The sequence below is a fragment of the Odontesthes bonariensis genome, chromosome 3 (genome assembly GCF_027942865.1).
Source record: "Odontesthes bonariensis isolate fOdoBon6 chromosome 3, fOdoBon6.hap1, whole genome shotgun sequence".
In the NCBI taxonomy this organism is placed as follows: Eukaryota; Metazoa; Chordata; class Actinopteri; order Atheriniformes; family Atherinopsidae; genus Odontesthes; species Odontesthes bonariensis.
In genome coordinates, this window is record NC_134508.1 from 35,296,952 (window position 1) to 35,310,949 (window position 13,998).

Sequence of the window (13,998 nt, forward strand, 5' to 3'; positions counted from 1 at the left end):
TCAGTATCCAATCATTGTGAACGGACCGTTCACAATGATTGGATACTGATGCCGTCTATCAAACTGCAATCTGCTCCTCCCTCCCCCTCCTCCCCCCTGTGCGCGTACCCTACCCTCCTCCGTGAACGAATTACACGTCCAGAAGCGTGGCAGGAAGCTAAACTACAGCCAGCTTGGCTAGCACCTAGCATTATTAAACGTATAGTTAGCATATACTAAATACGGCAACGATTGATGCTTGCTGTCAGAACAGCGCTCGTGCGCGTTCATGTACTCTAGAGGTGTGCCTTCGGGGGGAAGGTGAAGAAAAGGGTTGGGACTTTTTACCTGTGTATTTTCAAAACGCAGCTTCGCTGGACTCAAAATCCAGGATCTCCTACCCTACCTTTAAGTATAACGGCATTACTAACGGCGTTATTTTTCCAGTAACGGAGTAATCTAATCAATTACTTTCCCCATCATTACAACGCCGTTATCGTTACTGAGAATATAAAGTGGCGCGTTACTACAATTTGGTTGTAGGCTTTCAGCTACACATCAGCTGCATGCTGCCTGGAGAGAGCGGGGGTGGGGATGATGATGACACCGTTGCAAATGCGTTGATGATTGGCTGGGTGGGCGGATCATGCCCTGCTCACGCTGTCTCACTGCATGCGCTAAACACACACAAGACAGTGGCGACGAGCCAGGGAAGTTCACAGGTAGCGTTCTCTAACTGGAAGTACAGGCACTACTTCTCACCCGTGGAGATAAAAGGCAATAATGTGTATGTAACATGCACGCTATGCCCAGGGGAAAAAACTTTATCCACGTCTGCCTCAAGTAACTCAAATCTAATGAAGCACCTTTCATCAACCCATGTGAATATGAAGCACTTGTTGCTTCTGCAGCTGCTAGCCCAACCCCCAAGCCCAAATGCAGCTGGCTAACTCAAGCCCAGGCCCAAAGGCAGCTGGCTAACCCTAGCCCAGGCCCAAAGGCAGCTGGCTAACCCTAGCCCAGGCCCAAAGGCAGCTGGCTAACCCTAGCCCAGGCCCAAATGCAGCTGGCTAACCCAAGCCCAGGCCCAAAGGCAGCTGGCTAACCCTAGCCCAGGCCCAAAGGCAGCTGGCTAACCCAAGCCCGGGCCCAAAGGCAGCTGGCTAACCCAAGCCCGGGCCCAAAGGCAGCTAGCGTGAGCCCCAGCGAAGGAGACGGAGCCACTCGAAAACAAACAACACTCAATTTTTCGGGTCAGAATTTTTTTATTAATTTATTTCTATGCATCATATGGCAGGCTGCTATTGAGTTCAAATAAATACCGAATGTTCTAAATTACTGTATATAGTGTTTTTATATCGTCTATATAGGGAGTATAGGGAAATATTCACTGAGCCTGGTCCATTTTTTTTCCTTTAGCACAAGTTTCTTGTGTTTACCTTGAATGAATTAAATCAGTTAATATAAACATATTTGATGTTAAAGATGTTATAGAACATAACAGCGTTATAGAACACAAAAATAACGCCACAGTTACTTTGCTGAGTAACTAATTACTTTTACAATGTGGTAACTGAGTTACTAACTCAAATTACTTTTTGGGAGCAGTAACTAGTACTAATTACTTTTTAAAATTAACTTGACCAACACTGAAAATAATAGCTGAAGTGGAAATGTAATCAATTCTTTAGCACTTTGCTTTGACGTGTGTCTGAGAATTAAAGTGAAAAAACTAAAGGAAAGCACATCAAGTCTTAAAAAACAATCATCAGTTGTAGTTATTTCAAAAGCTCCTGCATTGATCTGTTTTTGTGGGGGAACCACACCCGCAGAAGGCCATCTTTGCCACCAGTCATTATAAAATGTGACCAAGGGGAATATTCAGCACAGGTAAAGAACTTGTCATGGCCCCTGCATTCAAAGACTTTTTTAGAGATTTTGGGTCTGACAGACTCAGGGCATGTGCTTAAAGTAACAACGGCCATGGATTTAGATGATTCACCACACATGATGAATGATTCCATACAAGGAAAGTATTGCAAATTTCTGAATGTTTCAGGAAAAATGGGAATCCTGAAAGAAACAAAATCTTTGGAAACAGTCTTTAGGAGGGATGAAGTGTATGCAACTGGATAGTGCCCCAGGGTTTTTTTCTCAAACATGTTTTTGCAAAAGAGCCAATTTTCACACACATCGTAGGAAATGAATACGGATAAAAATCCTTCTGAATCTCCAAAGGAAAACATACCTTTTTTCTCACTGTGGCTGTAGTTAATGGTTTGGATTCTTTTGTCTTCATCCACAATTAAGCAGAATGAAATTCTCAATAATTGTGGGATTTTGTTACATTCATAGAATAGCAGTTCTCTGTCAGATGTTGTGACAGCCAGCTTCTCGATTTCTTTGATGTACACTACATCATTAACGTGCATTTTCCTTTTGTGATGAAAAGGAGGAGTTTCTTCGTCTCTCTCGTACAAGGGAAACGTGCATGACATCTTAAAGTCATCAGGCCAGTACTTCAGCACATCATCTGTACTGATGGAGAGGTACAGACACTTTTGGTTAGACCGGAGTTGTTGTGATGAATCCTCTGCTCCGTCTTTTGGATTGTGTGGCAGGCTTGTGCCACCGTGGGTTCCCCAAAAGATATACAGACCACTTTATTGCGAGTTAAACTTTTTATTTTCACTAGTCAACCGGGCTCACGCGGATGCTCAGTCGTTTCTCCAGGCTTCACTCTCCACTCCCCTGTCGTCACACTGACAGGTCATCTCCTGGTTCTCCTCTCTTCCGCCCGGACCAGCACGCTACTGATAAAGGGGAGAATGATTAGCTGATGGTGTGCAGATGTGCCCATCATCTCCCCTCCCCCTGTCCCCTGAGCCCTTCCCACCTCTCCTCTGCACCTGATGCACCACGCCCCCCCTCCACATACCTCCACCGCCAGACTTAGGCCGGGGAGCTGTCCGGCCTAACCTACTCCCCCCCCCCCTCCTCGTGGGAGTGGGAAAGGAAGTCGGCCACAACCATCTGCGTCCCCGGCCTATGGACCACCCTGAATTTGTATGGCTGTAAGGCCAGGTACCACCGGGTGATCCGGGCATTCGTGTCCTTCATGTGGTGGAGCCACTGGAGGGGAGCATGGTCCGAACAGAGGGTGAATGGCCGCCCCAACATGTAGTACCGCAGAGCATCGTCCACCCACCGGATGGCCAGGCACTCCTTCTCCACGGTGCTGTACCTGCAACGGCGCTCTCGGGATGGCCCGGTTGGTTAACCAACTGGCATTCAGTGCAGGACGCACACCAGCGGCGAACGTCCGCTCTAATGCCAGGCCAATAGAATCGGGCCATTACCCGGTTCAGTGTTTTCTCATACCCCATATGCCCAGCCATCGAGTTATAATGAGCCGCCTGGAAAACCATTTCCCGGCGGCTTTTCGGTACCAGCAACTGGGTAATTATCTCCTCATTCTGAGTGTCACGACTCACTCTGTACAACCTGTCCTTCTGTAATGAGAAGTGTGGATACGTTAACGCTGTCAGGGCGCACCATATGACCATCAATTCGTATCACTTGGTCAAAGGCAAAGCGTAGAGTATCATCACAAGACTGTTCAAGTGGAAAATCTTCCATGGAGTTAAACACGGGAACCTGCGGAGCCTCCTGTGGAGGCGCCGCCGGCTCCCCCTCCCCGTCTGCAGCGTCGGACAACCTCGCGTCACCACTGAGCACTGCGCCCATATCCCATCTCTCTGTCGGTCGTGAGCGCACCCCCACACACTGCCCCACTAGCTTATCAAACCCCGGCCAATCAGTACCCAGAATAAGAGGGTGTGCCAGGCGGGAGCTAACCGCAGCCTTTACACTATGCTTTTTCCCCTTATAACGAATTTCCACTGAGGCAACCGGGTATTTGTGAATATCCCCATGCACACATCTAATCTCCATCCAGCGCTTCTATCAAAGCCCCGGGCCGAATCAGATTCTGGTGAACCATGGACTGCATGCAGCCTGAGTCCACCATCGCCTGATGTGTACCCCCTTGGATCCATACCCGAACGCTGTACGTCCCTCCCGTACCGGCGGAGGGTGCTGCAGGGCCGACCACCCGGATCACCTGGCCGACCTCCATGAGTGGGCACTCCCGGCGGAAGTGTCCGGGCCGTCCACACCTCCAGCACTCCTGCACCGTCGCTTGAGGGACCGTCTGTGGGTCGGGGACCGGGTCCGCAGCGCGCTGGCCCTGTGGCAGGAAAAAAGGAGACGGCCGGTTAGAGCGGGGAAGCGGGGTGGGTCGGGTGGCCGCGCTGACTGGAGGCCCGGGTGCCTGAGGAGGCCTCCTGCGGGGTGCCGGCGTGGGACGGGCCGCAGGCACTAGGCGGACCTCCGCTGCTTGGCCATAGGAGTGGACTGCCAGGTGGTCCTCTGCCAGCGTGATGGCCGTCGCCAGGTCCGCCGGGCGATGGCACCGCACCCAGGCCGAGGTGCCGCTCGGGAGCCCCTCCGTGAATTGCTCCAGCACGACCGTCTCCAGCATCCGCTCCTCTCCAGCCGACCCCCCGGGCTGCAGCCACCTGGTTGCCGCGTCTTTTATCTGCTGCGCGTATACGAAGGGCCGGTCATCTGGCTCCAGCCTTGCCCCCCGGAACCTCTGCCGATGGTCCTCCATGGAGCAGCCCAGCCGATCCAGGACGGCGCGATTCACCTCCCGGAACCGCCCTCGGCTGGCGGCTGGCAGGCAGAGCGCCGTCGTCTGCGCCTCCCCCGACAACAGCGGCAGCAAGCTTACCGCCCACTCCGCCGCGGGCCCGCCACACGCCGTTGCCGTTGCCTCGAACATGTCAATATAAGACTGCGGGTCATCCCCCGCAGTCATCTTGTGGATAGTCATCCCCGCGAGTGAGGGCCCCTGTGCCCCCGCCTCTGCCTGGGATAGCATCGCCTCCAGCTCCGCCTGGTCGTGCAGAGCCGTCAGGTGCTGCCTGTTCGCAGCGGCCTGGTCGTGGCTCATCCTGGCCACTTCCCTCAGCATCTCTGCCAGAGCGGTCACCGGCTGTTGTGGCTCTGTCATGCTGTTAGGGGTACGTTGGGCGCCAGTTGTGGCAGGCTTGTGCCACCGTGGGTTCCCCAACAGATATACAGACCACTTTATTGCGAGTTAACCTTTTTATTTTCACTAGTCAACCCGGCTCACGCGGATGCTCAGTCGTTTCTCCAGGCGTCACTCTCCACTCCCCTGTCGTCACACTGACAGGTCATCTCCTGGTTCTCCTCTCTTCCGCCCGGACCAGCACGCTACTGATAAAGGGGAGAATGATTAGCTGATGGTGTGCAGATGTGCCCATCATTTCCCCTCCCCCTGTCCCCTGAGCCCTTCCCACCTCTCCTCTGCACCTGATGCACCAGACCCCCCCTCCACAGATTGCTGATATGCTTTAAAGGGAGGCATATTATTTTGACGACTAATTTGTGGGTATCAAAGGTTATCAATTCAAAAGGTTTGGGAAACAGTTGGTTCTTGTAATCCAGAGCCTCTGCATTACTTGTTTTATGCATAAGAAAATTTAACAGCTCCCCAATTGTTAGCCCAATTCTTTTATTGGAAGCCCAAGAACAAGTTAAGTCACCTTGAGGCTCTCTCTCTAAAACCTAATAATCAGGTTAGAAATCTCGGGGTAATATTGGATTGGACTCAGGGTTGAAATTTAACAGCCACATTAAATCAATAACATCGGCAGCTTTTTACCATCTAAAAAACATTGCCAGAATCAAAGGAATAGTGTCTAAACCAGACTGTAACGCCATGTCACGAGTTTTAGGTCTATAGTTGTAGATGTTTTGGTTTATAGTTCATGTCTTTAGTTTTTTTTCTCATGTTTTAGGTTCAGGTCTTGTTTAGTTTTCATGTCACGCCACCCTCTCCTTCCCTGCAATCAGCCTCACGTCCCTCACCTGTGTTTTCCCCTTCAGCCGCACTCAATCCCCCTCCACAGTATTTAGTTTCCAGGTTTCTTTTCAGTTCTTGTGAGATCCTTCCCCGTCACCATCCATGCTACGCCAATGTTTCGTCATAGATATTTCCACAGTTAAGGTTTTTGTATCCGGCTCAGCCGCGCTTTCCTTTTGATACTTTGTTTTTGTTAAATAAATCTATTTTTACTTTTGGAAAATCCGCATCCGTGTCCTCCCTTAAAAACCCACACCCTGACACAGACTTAGAGAGACTGATCCATGCGTTTGTCTCCAGCAGGTTAGACAGCTGTAATGGCCTGCTCACTGGGCTCTAAACGGGCTGTAAGACAGCTGCAGTACATCCAGAACGCTGCTGCTCGAGTCCTGACTACACTGGAAAAAAAATGCCCCTCCAAAAATAAGTAAAAAACAACAACTAATACAAGACGTTTTTGCTTGAAATAAGCAAAAAAAAATCTGCCAATGGAACTAGTGACAATCGGCTTTTTAGGACTTTTGAGTTAAAAGTGATCTTGAAATAAGCTTAAAAATCTCTTCAAATGTAAAAAAAAAAAGCTTGTTTCATGTGAAATATGAAAAGAAGATGTTTTCAAGACTTTTTCACTTAACAAGATATTCAAGACAAATATACTTGGTATGATTTAGTGTAGAAACAGGAAATACGACCATATTAGTCCAATGCTCAGGTCTCTGCACTGGCTTCCTGTCGCTCAGAGAATAGACTTTAAAACAGCTCTGCTCGTGTACAAGTCTCTTCATGGTCTAGAGCCAAAGTACATCTCTGACATGTTAGAGCCACATGAACCCACTGAGGCTCTGAGAACCTCAGGGAGGGGCCTCCTGCTGGGGCCCAGAGTCAGGACTAAACAAGGTGAGGCTGCGTTTCAGTTTCATGCTCCTAACATCTGGAACAGTCTTCCAAAATGTCAATAGAATGACCATAGAAACACGTTTACAATATATGTGGGTATGAGAGATTCAGAAGGCGAGACTCAGCTAATCTTTTGTTTTGACACAACGTATTTTATGTACTTGTGGCTCTGTTTTGACAGATGGTCAGTGAGCACTGATTGGTTACCAAGTCCCACTGAAAAAAATAACATCAAAATTAAAGACTGGACAGTCTGTAGTACACAGAGAGAAATGGGATGATCTTTTCTGTACTCAAAAGGTACATTAAACCGAAAAGTCCCCTGTAAGGTACAGAAATGGTCCTTGACGTAATAACTGTGGACCTTTGTTTCATTTTAAAGGTACAAATTCATGGCTGATAGCAAAAGGTACAGATGTGTACTTCTAGCAAACTTAAGGTACAATCAAATGGTGCAGCAACTCAGTACTCACAAAATCTCAGTTTAAATATGTAGTTGTATTGTTAGTAATTGGATTATTTTGTAAATAATTATGATTACAATGAATTGAATTCCAATCGGCTTAAATTGGACTTTATTATTTAAGTGCCTTGAGATGACATTTGTTGTATTTGGCGCTTTATAAATAAAAATTAATTGAAATTGAATTTAACACTGTTGTAATAAGGAAACAGTAACTTGTTACTACTCGATACTGAAAAAAGTAGCACAGTTAGTAACGCCGTTTATTTATAACGCCGTTATTCCATCACCGTTCAAATGCCAAGAGGCTGTCACCCTCCTGCCGTTATTTCAACAAACCAACAGAGGTCGGTGTTCTAGAATCCTCGCCATCTGGAGTGGATTCCGACAATGCATTAGAAGTTCAGACGGCGGATATGTCGACCACTTCTGCTTTATCGAGCTTGTCCACAGATGAGCTAATTAAAAAAATAAAACTGAAGCTGGAATACAAATTAATGAAGAGGAGGCAAGGAAATTTAAGGGTAAGTAACATTCCCGCTCACACTACTGTAGGTAATTAACTTTAACTAGCCTAATTCAGGCAATGTATGTTATTGTGAGCTAACTGCTAACATTAACTGCCATTTCTCGTTATTCCAGAGTGATTTTAGTCAAGTGACTGTCAATGTTTGGTAGTTTTATCCTTCAAAGTCTTTGCTAAGTAATGTTGCAGGGTTGCTGGCTGCCATTTACTTAAATGTTCTATATTAATCCGGCTTTTTTTATGCAAGGTGAACGATGTAATGTCCGCCAGTTGTTAGCTAGCTAACTACTCGGTTTGGTGTGTGTTCGCTTTGTTTCGGGATTCTAGACTCCATGCTGTGGTTTTGGTTTAAAGCTGCAGTCTGCAGGATTTGTTATGTCATACGTAAAGTCCTACTTTTTGGCATTTTAAGAGTTTACATGATCTATCAGAACGTTTGAAGTTGAAAACGGTGACCTCCGTAGTCGCAAAATGCAAGAAATGCTTATTTTTGAACCGAAAAATAAAAAGTTATTCAACTTCCTGTCCCGCCCTATCAAAACACATGAGAACTGCCAGTTGCGCTTACACGACTCCTCATTCATCAACTCACCTGTCATTTGCGATCATGGAAGACACAGTAAGTAGACTAGCCCGTAATGAAGTTCAATAGTCTAGATAAATAAGCGTGGGGACGAGCCTACCTTGTATCGCGCGTGCACAATCGGTGATTGACAGGCAGCAGAGCCCAGCTCGTAAACCTGATTGGTCACCTTTTACCGGTCCGGTCTGCAATTTTGTAAACAAACCTGCTGGCTTTGGAGGGACCTAGCGGGACATATAGGAGACCTAGAGAACTCATTTTTTTTTGTATTGGGGGTATTTAATGTACTACTTTCAGAATCCCCGGACAGTTCCAGGCATTATGCTTGAAAAAGAGTTGCAGACTGCAGCTTTAAAGACCCCCTTGATGAAAATCGTATTTCATGTTCATGTGGCATTTTTCCGATGCTACAGGCAGAGGTGTCAAGTAATAAAGTACAAATACTTCATTCCTGTACTTAAGTACACTTTTTAGGTATCTGTACTTTACTCCATTACTTATTTTTCTGCCTACTTCTGACTTCTACTCATTACATTTTCACACAAGTATCTGTACTTTCTATTCCTTACATTTTCAAAACAAACACCCTCGTTACTCTTGGCTTCAATTTCCTTTTTTTAACTCTTGGCTTCAGTTTAATGTTTATGTATTTCACGTCATGTGCGCCATCCAATACAGATCAGTGGCGCCATCCACACCTAGTGAGAACGAGTGTAATTGGATGAATCATATAACGCAAACACTCATCAGTTAGGCTATTCGTCAGAAACGCTGATTTGAGTGAGTTTAATCAACTCTGAGTACATCACCTTGAGTTTTGCGTGTGCGCCACAACTTCAAAAAGCCAGCATCAATGGAGCCCCGATTCGACGAGTCACCATGGCAACGGTGAAGAGGAGGGGCTACGTTTTTCACCAACCTCGAATTGGAAATCGAGGTTGCGCTCATATGGCGAGTTTCAATACGTTTTTAGAAATAAGTGCAACACCGCTGCAGCAGCAAAAGTGTAAGTTTAAAGCAATACTATGTAACATTTCTACCTTAAAATAACAGTTTGAAAAAAAATTGTGCGGCTAGAATGAGTTTTAATATTACGATTGGCCTGTCTCCTATGCCCTTCGGGGGTCTGAGTTGGAAAAACTGTGCTATGTAACTTTGCTGGAGCGGCCTGGGAGCTGAGCGGAAGTACTTCGACTTGCTTTCTGGCACACCTACCGCAAAAACAAATAGACCCCTCTCACGCTCCCAGGTACATTTGATTACTCTTATCTTCTTGGTCGGCATAGCTTGCACCTTCTGACTCCTCGCCGGTTCGTCAACAAACGTGAAACGTGAAAGCGAAAGGGTGATGTATTTACGACAGTGTAATCGTACATTACCTCCAAGCCTGTAGGGGGAGCTCCATAATGGGCTTTTTGAGAAGTTACATTGTATTGCTTTAAATGTAGTCCTTTGCAATCAAAATAATATTACAGGGGAAACTGCTTGAATGGTAACCCATTCATTTATTTAATTTAGGTGCAATCTCGCGGGGGAGAAGCGCACTTGGCAGCAGTTTAAGATGAAATATAAAAACATTGTTCAAACAGGTGAGACCTCGGCATGGAGGTACCTCATTTTGATCATGTTTTACACTGTAAAATAAATATTAAGAGGCTATTTGACTGTGCAGTTATTTTATCCCCAACATAATGCTGTTTTCACACACATAAACTATGTCTTCTCATCTATATCATGTTCTGTTAAATACTTATGCCTATTTAAACTAACACAGACTTCTACTGCGCCAACAGAAAGAAGGCAGATGCCCGTAAAACGGGTGGTGCCCAGCACCACCACCCCTAATGGAAGGCCAGTGGCTGAGGGAATCCACCCCAAGACACGAGTGTCTTTATAAAATATAATAGACCTATATATGTCTTTTTTAAGCCTATTCATACGAATATTTATTTGTCTTTTATGTCTTTTTTTTCTTTTGTCCCAACAAAATTCTGATGGTGCCGCTCAAAAAGATAATTGTCTGTAAATGCAAAAATCTATGCGCGGTCTGATAACCATCTCCCGACGAATATTTATTTCTCTGCGCAATAATGCTGCACCTTCATCCACGGGATCGTTGTCAAAAGGACATGTTCGTGAAAAAAGGCATCTCCTACTGTGCGTAATGGACTTATAGAAGTAGAAGAACTCGCTCTGCTAACTGAATGAATGAGGAAATCAAATGTTGTGTGTGGCTGAAAGAGGGCGGAGACAGAAAGAAACTCAATGTTTCTTGAGGAAAACCTGGTCCCGACCAGGTTAGGTTCAGAGAGTCTGTTACTCTGGTAACCGAGACGTTAAGTTACCTCTCTTTGTGAAACAGGCTAGAGTTACCCCTCTTTCTCGGGGTTGAGTTACCTCCCTCTGTGAAACGGAAAACTCAGGGTTTCCCTCATTTCAGGGTTAATCAACTCAGAGTTTTCACTAAACCTGCTTCGTGAAACGGACCTCTGGTGTTCTACAAACTGCAAACGCGAAGTGTGTACGCCACAATGTCGGATTCAGAAAAAGATGGCGAAATGTCTCAAAGGTCGGACACAGGCGAGAGCGTATCGGGAGATGGAGACGGAGATCAACAAGACCTTCCTCATCCTTGGCCCTATCTCAAAGAATTTTTCGAAATAGTCGAGTACAAAAATGACTCGTGGAAAATGCAACGCAAACTCTGCATACCCAAGACCCACGTGTATAACTAATTAGTTTTCAAATTAAGCTTGCAATCCATATAGTGGCATCTATCTTTTGTGTGGGTTTTTTAAAAAAAAGTTGTTTTTTTTTTATTTAAAGGTTACTTTATACTTTAAGTACGTTTTGGAGCACTTACTTTTTCACTTTTACTTGAGTAAAGAGGTCAAGTTGATACTTCAACTTTTACCAGTGTTTTTAAATTGCATTATCTATACTTCTACTTAAGTAACAAATGTGTGTACTTTTGACACCACTGGCTACAGGACATATCAGCAGAAGAGTAAGTTCAATTTTGAGTACTTCTATCTTCACATTGTTATGAACCAATGGCAGACGCAAACTGGCAGTTTACAAGCTTTGCCCTGTGCTGGCCTTAGGAAGAGAAGAGACGGCAGAAGCACAGTATGTGCTGTAGCTCAGTGGAGATTCTAGAGATTTATACATAGGGTGGCAGGCATATATTGTAGGGTGGCAATTTTTTTTAGGAAGCCCATCTTACTTTGTACTTTATATGAGCCCATAAACAGTTTTTTCAACACCCAAGTGTGATAAATTCAATATTTGGTCTACATACATGAGCATTCCACTTTTTAGTACATTAAAACAGTGTTTCCCTTGGGATTATTGTAGCAGCAGAAATGTTTCCCCCCCATTAACAACAACAAAACATGTATATCAACTGATTGCTATACAGTATCAAATTTACAGAAGCTGTATGCGACGATTGCTGTGCTATGCAGCAAATCTCTTAAAGGTAGGGTAGGAGATCCTGGATTTTGAGTCCAGCGAAGCTGCATTTTGAAAATACACCGGTGAAAAGTCCCAACCCTTTTCTTCACTTTCCCCCCCGAAGGCACGCCTCTAGAGTACATGAACGAGCACGAAGGTGCACGAGCGCTGTTCTGACAGCAAGCATCGATCGTTGCCCTATTTAGTATTTAGTATATGCTAACTATACGTTTAATAATGCTAGGTGCTAGCCAAGCTGGCTCTAGTTTAGCTTCCTGCCAAGCTTCTGGACGCGTGATTCGTTCACGGAGCAGGGTACGCTCCGTGAACTGTTTTTCCTAGATTGTACGTTCCAGAGGCCACTAAAGCTTTTCATATGTGTCAAAACTTTTAATTAATTGGTTGCAACGGGGGTGTGAAGAGTATTTTAAGCAATATGTAAAAAAATTTCCAGAAAAAGATCCCCTACCCCATCTTTAACAAACTCATCCAAATCTAAATTTTTTGCACGTTTAGACTCAATACTGAGAATTGCTAAACCTGTGAGTCTGTTCTCTGACATAGTTTAACGCAGATGATTTTTGATGAGTTTAAGAGCTGAAAAACTCCTCTGTATGGTTCCAAAAAACACAGAAATTCTGCTAGCCTTAGCCACCACTAGCATACTAGCCAACGCCAACTAGCAGACTTTTTAAGAACGGTTCATAGAACAACAATGATATGAAATGCCACAACTTCAATTGGTTTCAGTTCAATATGTCAAAGGCTAGCCAGTAGCTAGCTAGTTATCAACGTTTTTCAGTTAGGTAGCGCCAGCTATTTAGTTACCGAACTGGCTTGAAAAGCTATCTTGTGGCTAACCGTGACATAAGGTAAAACGTAGCTAGCAGTTATGTGGAGATTTTTTTTGTGCAAATCCGTTTCATGAATGAGACCCGAACTGGCTTGAAAACAATAATAATAATACTGTAGTGACTTCACGGAGGCTCTGAGACTGGCGGTTGCCGAACTGCTCTTTATTAAGTTTTACACTAGCAGTACAATCAAAGAACACGGGTGACTTTCAGTCCTGCTCCGCAACCAACCCCAGGAGAGCACCAGACCTGCAGACAGACTGGCCCACGCCCACTCCTCTCCCCCAATCACCAGCCCACACCTGAGTGACATGACCTGCGGTCACTGCTTGTCAGTCGCATTGAACGACCAGAGGGGGTGGGATCACCACGATACTTGGTATTCATTGGATGCAGTGTTGTTTTTGACAACCATCTTAGATTTAGTCTTAGTCATAGGCTGTGTTCGAAACCGCCTACTTCTCCTACTATTCCTACTAGTCCTACTTTTTTAAGTTCAAGGATGTACACTAGATGCATACTAGATTTGCCGAAATGTTGAGTATTCATCATGAGGTTACTTGTCACACTCAAACTACCCAAGATGCAACGCAACGTGACGTTGCCCATCGCCATTTGAACGGTCAAATTCCGTTAACGGGACGAGAGCAGTCAAAACGGCATAACCGGAAGTGCGTTGCTCACTGCGACTAGCTTTAGCAGCGCCGAATTTGTGGGAACAAAATTGTAAATATCTGGTATTTTGTCAGATTTTCAACACCTTGGGGGTCTAAATGACTAATTTTTGCCTGAAAATGTTTCAAATGTTGCTAAAGTTATATATTTACAGAGTTTATAGCTTAAGCGAAATCAGCTTTTCAGGCTGGCTGATTTCGGCTCGGGCAGGAGTGGAGTGCACTGTGTGTAAACGCTCTGCATACTGTCTGATCGATCAGTATGCCGTTTTCAAGTATGTAGTATGTAGTAGGCGGTTTCGAACACAGCCTTAGTCTTTTGGACTAAAATGCTTATTAGTTTTAGTCACATTTAAGTCACTTCTATATGTGATAGTTTTAGTCCAGTTTTAGTCGACGAAAAGTCAAAAAGGTTTTAGTCAAAAAAAAAAAGAAAAAATAAGTATAGTCTTCCGTGTTAAGAAAATAGTATGGTTGTAACTATCAAACAAACAGAACAAAAATACATAGCTTATTAACTGACCCTGTACTAAAGCTTTCTGATTTTTCATTCTGTACAGTGCGTGTCCCAACTTTACTGTAAGCGCACTAAACGCACAGGTCCTGGTTAGGG